At 31.7% G+C, this 6,309-nt stretch overlaps 1 pseudogene; it reads left to right on the forward strand.

The window, feature by feature from the left end:
* The first annotated feature begins 1,116 nt into the window (after window positions 1-1,116).
* Window positions 1,117-4,721, forward strand: LOC104709260 (serine/threonine-protein kinase TOUSLED-like; annotated as a pseudogene).
* The last annotated feature ends 1,588 nt before the right edge of the window (window positions 4,722-6,309 follow it).

The following is a 6,309-nucleotide window of genomic DNA, read 5'->3' on the forward strand; positions in this document are numbered from 1 at the left end:
ACCTTAGAGCTGATGTAAGTGTAAGAATCTCTCACTTTTACCCTCAGATGAATGTTTATTTGGTCTTCTTTCAACCTTTCTGTCTGTTTTGCATCACTTGTTTCAGAAAATGTCTGATTCTTGCTTGAACCTTGTCTATGTGTTGCTTCTGTGTGTTTATTATGGTTCTTTATCTAATCATCTCTGAGTTTTCAACTGTTTTTATAGCCTGAAAAAGTCACACAATGTTAGATTCTTGGTTGAACCTAACAGTTTGTGTTATTGTCTTCTCGATCTGTTAATCATTTGGTTAATCTCCTAGTCTCTGATCAAAGTGGACGATGAGTTTTTTCTTTTTCTTTATTTAACTAAGTATTTGCATGCTGACTCAACTCTTTTGTTTGTTTCTGATTTACAGCTTGTTTATGATGTAAGTTTTGTTTCCTCGTATTTTCTTTTTAACTAATAATGAAGAAAAATGTTGAATTGAAGCCTCGAGAGGCAGCATATGATGGAAGGAAACATGATGCTGAGTCCAAGAGTGGCCTTGATGTAAGTAAGAAGAAACAAGGTCGAGGTCGGGCTAATAATGATGTGACAAAATCTCAGTTTTTGGTTGCACCAGTATCAGCTGCAAGTCAACTGGATCTCTCTGATCAAAAGGTTAAATACTATTTCCTTCATCTGATATTACATGACCAGTCTTGTGGTTCATCGAGGATTTACATATATTGGACTTAATTTGATTGACAAAACGTTGGCATGAGTTTGATGTTCTTATCCGTTGTAAAACCTTGTTTAATTGTCCTATGTGAGAAAATGAGTAGGACAAGAAAGAATTACAATACCTTTTCCAACTTTTTTTTATTGAAGAGAATCTTTATCTCAGATTTGCATTGATATTGGCAACCCAACGTAGTTTATCAGTGATTATTTATTCTTTAGGATTTTAGGCCTGATGGAGAGCCCAGGAATGGTGAATGCTATGTACAGGATGTAAGTTTCTCCTCTATTGTCCTTTACTTCGTAATCATCTCATTTTGTAGGTAGGACTTATCTGCATCTTATAAGTTGGGTACAATAAGCGATCGGGATTATTATTCTGCTACAGTGAAACCGCATAGTTATATCTTTCTTTATAACTCAGGACGGCGTCAAGATTCTTCTGAGTATCACCACCTTGTCCGGAAGCTCGAGAATGTATTGTGTGAATGCCTTTCAGATTTAGCCAATCCTGCTTATGCTATTACCATTTTTGTCTGTTCGCATTCCCCTGCCCTGCTAATAATCCTAATAATGATCTATGCAGGAGGTAAAAGATCTGGAAGATCTGGAACAACAAGGGAAGCAAAAGGTAGGCAAAATTTTATGATCTTTTGTTACATTTTCCACCTACTATGGCATGGTTACTTTTACTGTTATCAATGATTCTGGGAGACTCGTAGAGAGTAAAATACAGTTTCCTCATTAGAAGCATTGTAGTTCTATACCGAGAAAGATAATTCATTCACAGTCTCCTGATTTGCTTTGAATGCTCACTAAATTTAATGATGGTGTTGCTGGTAGAGAACTGAAATATCTGAGAAGGCTTGGATTGCGTATATACTCCATTTCCAGTATAAATGCTCTTTTCATAAAGCATTTATTAACATGCAATCTATTGCGGATAAGGTCTCAGGGCATCCCCATTGGGGGTTTTAATTTTGAGCCTCTTATGCACTATTTGAATTTTTAATGAATAAATTATTTACTGTTTTAAAAATAAGACCCCTTGATCTCCTAATTAAAATTATCCCCTCCAATGGTGGGATATAATTTTGAGTCTCTTATTTTTTAAAAGATAGTTTTTTTAAATTAAAAAGTTTCATGACACAAGAAATAAAAATGTGTGAGTTACAGCAAGAACAAAAGTCTCTTCATTAATCAGCAATCCAGTTTATTGCCAACAGTTTTAAAAATTACTATAAGAGGTTGTTTGTATATGAAATAAGCAGCACAAACAATATCATGGAGATGCAACATAAGAGAAAGATTAATGCATACCCATTAGATTAAACAATATGAATGCGGAACCAAATTGTAACGAATGAGGATCAACATTTTGGCCTTTTAATCACTGGGTATATTCATATCAACACCCTCTAGCAATATCCTAGTTAGTGTAATGAATCAATTATTAATATTCTATGGCTGCTTTTCCTGATATTCTTCAGAATTTTTACAATCTTATGCAAATCATGCTGAATTATTTGATATGTGCTAACTGCAAGCTCTCTTTTTCTTTTGGCAGACAACCAAAGTAATCTTTGACCTCCTCATATCTGTTTCCAAAACTGAGCGACAAGAAGCAAGATCGAAAGTCAGACGTGATTCTCTGCGATTAGGCAGTGTTGGTGTTCTCAGGTCTGCCATAATGTTTTCATATAAGTTCTTTTGGTCTTAGTATCTATCCAATATATCCTTCATTTATGTGGTCATTTAATAAAACATGTATAGCAAATACAAATTTGCTTTCTAGTAAAATCATTAAACTAACTCGAGTAGAGTTTTAGATAGAAATTATTTTTCACGTTTCCCCTCAACCCACAGCTCTCTTCTTTGTTAGGTTACAAGGTTCTTTTCTTGATTTGTGATTAAAATTCAATCCATCAGCTGTGTGGCTATTTTGGTATTTCCAGGACTGGAACGATCGTAGCCGAGGCATGGGAGGACGGCCAAATGTTGAAAGATCTGAATGCTCAACTTGTAAGTTAAGCTGTTGATCAAGGAATTTTCATTAAACTAATATCAATAATCCTTGAAGTAACTGTTTTGATTTTTTTATAAATTGTTATGAGCCAAATCTTTTTCTTAGAATTAAGAATGATATTGAAAGCTTAGCTCCCTTTTAACGCTAATTCTCTGTTACACATCGCAAAAAGAAGAGACGACTAAGATTACAACTTAATTTAACCTAAACACCCAATCCTAATATAATAATTTATTTAAAATAATTAAACTAAAATAATAAAAACCAAAACACCAAAAACTCTTTGTCAACCATAGTCACGTATCATATATATGCAAGTTGCAACGAGAAGAGACAATTGCTGGAAAGCAAGGAGGCTATTGAGAGACAAAAAAAGCTCCTTAAGAAACGAAAAAATGGTGGTATGTTACCCCAACCCTTCTTAGTTTGTCAGTGAAGTCGCAGTCTCAAGTAATGTATGTTGTGATATTTTCCTTCTGCAAATTGTTATGATGTGTAGCACCCTTGGTTTTTCCATTTGGTTGTAGATAAGAGTGACGGAACTGACACAGAATCAGGAGCACAGGAGGAAGATGTCATCCCTGACGAAGTTTACAAGTCTCGTCTTGCTAGTATTAAGCGGGTATGTTTCTCCTTATGTATACGTCAGCTTCTTGTTTCCTCTATGTTGATTGGGTTCTGGTTATGTATTATATGTGTATTGATTTTACCTTTCAGGAAGAGGAAGTTGTTTTGCGTGAGAGAGAAAGGTACACATTGGAGAAGGGGCAGCTTATGAGGGAGATGAAGTGCATACGAGATGAAGATGGTTCTCGTTTCAACATTTTGCGAGTAGCCGATATGCTCTTCTAAATCTTCTTGGTAAAGGTGGCGGATTTAGTGAAGTCTATAGGGTCAGAACATTGATAGATACTACATTATTTTTACATGTGAGAAATATTTTGCGCTAAGTCAATCTTACGTATTTTAAGCAGGCATATGATATGGTGGATCATAGATATGTTGCGTGCAAGCTTCATGGATTAAATGCTCAGTGGAGTGAAGAAAAAGAAGCAAAGTTACATCCGCCATGCCAACAAGGGAATGTGAAATCCATAAAAGTCTTGTGCATCACCACATTGTTCGGCTTTGGGATAAATTTCAATATCGACATGCATCCGTTGTGGAATATTGTAGTGGTAAATCAGAATTCCCTTCGTAGATAAAACAAGGATCTTATCCTGGAGTGTAGTTCTCTCACTCTAATGTTTTGAATTTCTAATGCAGGAAAAGACCTTGATGCTGTTTTAAAGGCAACACCTAATCTTCCGGAGAAAGAGGCGAGGATTATCATTGTGCAAATAGTTCATGGCCTTTATGATCCGAAGCCCGGGAATGTTCTATTTGATGAGTTTGGAGTAGCAAAAGTGACTGATTTTGGTCTAAGCAAGATAGTGGAGGACAATGTTGGTTCTCAAGGTATGGAGCTTACATCACAGGGAGCTGGAACATACTGGTAAGCAATCTAGTTTTCGTCTCCTTGATATGGTCTCTTATGTTTTTAGTCTCTTCTAACAAGGTTCTGTAATTCAGGTACCTCCCCCTAGAATGTTTTGAGCTTTGCAAAACTCCTTGATCTCATCAAAGGTCAGTGATTTGGTCAATGATGTCCTTATCAGATTATGTTATAAAAGTTCTGTGGTATTAAACTGTTTTGACACTCAGGGTGATGAATGGTCGGTTGGTGTTCTGTTTTACTATATGCTATTTGGAAAGAGACCCTTTGGACATGACCAGAGCCAAGAACGGTTACTACGTGAAGACACAATCATTGAAGCCAAAAAATGGTCATGGAACCGTATCTCCATGTTCTCACGGCTGCATTGCATTTGACATGATAATAAAATTAGATTTTAACTTTATTCACTCAATTTCAATGAATAACATTTATAATTTTCATATCAACAAAATGTGCACTGTATCAAATTTATACCTTATTTAATATTTTATAAAAACTAAAAATTAATAACACATAATTCTCAAAAAAAAAATTTGAAAACTAATTTTATCTCATATTTAAAAAAATAACAATATCTTAAATATATTTGTTTCATATTTTGTAATCTCATAGTAATAGTTTACTACTTGTCCAACATTATCATAAATTAATCAAAAATTCAAAGACGTTATTTATTTAAAGATGAGTATCTACAATCCTTTTCTTTTAGGATTAATAATTGACAGTATAATTTATGTGAAAATTTGACAGTATAATTTATTTAATTTAAGAGAATTTGTAAAAAATGCCTTTTTTGAGATATCCCTTTTCAAAAATACCTTTTTTTTTTGAACATTTTCATTTTTATCCTCTTTTACACAATTACAATATGTTAAATTAATTTTAGATTTTTTTTAGGTTTGGGTTCTATATTTTATATTTAGGGTACAGTTTTTAGGAGGTAGGGTTTAGTATTTGGGGTTTAGAGTTTAGAATTTAGTCATTTTATATATCAAAAAGGGATATTTTTGAAAATGGATACCATAAAAGGGTATTTTTGAAAAGTGACATAGATAAAAGGGTATTTTTGAAAATATTGTAATTAATTGTATAATTTTCTTAATTCTTTTTCTAATAGAATTAGTAATTGAAAATTAGAATTAGTATTATTTTTTATATACATATATGAATTATCTTTTTATATTTATTATATTGTTTAAATTTTTAATTTCTTATAATTTACAAATAAGTTAAAACAAAGTTTTTGTATAACACATGACAAAATCTTTAATTGTTAAATTAACATGTGTCGCGATCACATGAGTTACTAACTTGGAAAACCAAGGTTTATATAATAAGATAATATTGAATACGCTATCAAATCATTCACCGATTGAGTATCATATTTTTCTCACATTATGTTAATCACTAATTTTAACACATTAAACTTTTTCATACTTTAATCATTTTTCTGTATAAATTTCTTTTTACTATATGATTATAATAAATAATAATTGCAATTAAATTGCAAATATTTTCCTTATTAATTGCACATATTTTCCTATTGAAATTAATAATTTAATAAATATTGTATGGAGTCGCGGTGGAGTTGGTGATAAAGATTATTGCTTATAATTTATAAAATAATAAAATTTCAATTTTAATTATAATTTACATGTAACATAGAAATCTACTTTAAAATTTTATTAAAATGGTCTAATTATAATCAAAATTTTTAAGTTTTACAAAATTACGATTTCTTTCTTAAAACCGTGAAAGTGACATATATAGAAAAATGTGTTGTTGAATATATATAAACTAACAAAGAAAGAAATCAGCATATATATATATATATTGTCAAAGATAATAATCTCGCATATCTTATTTATTATAAATTGCTGAATTTTATTATTTAATATAGTAAAGCTAATCTATGTTATGCAAAGCTAGTTTGAATATCACCTAAGTATTAAAGAAAGAGACAAAAACAGAGATTTAAATACAAATTATTGATGTATATTTACAAAAAAAAAAGAGAGAAATATCTAATCTATTAAAGGAGAAGTCGAAAGAGCTCACAACCAATCTTACAAAAATTGACGTC

The sequence above is a fragment of the Camelina sativa genome, chromosome 8 (assembly GCF_030686135.1).
Source record: "Camelina sativa cultivar CO46 ecotype springtype chromosome 8, ASM3068613v1".
Lineage (NCBI taxonomy): Eukaryota > Viridiplantae > Streptophyta > Magnoliopsida > Brassicales > Brassicaceae > Camelina > Camelina sativa.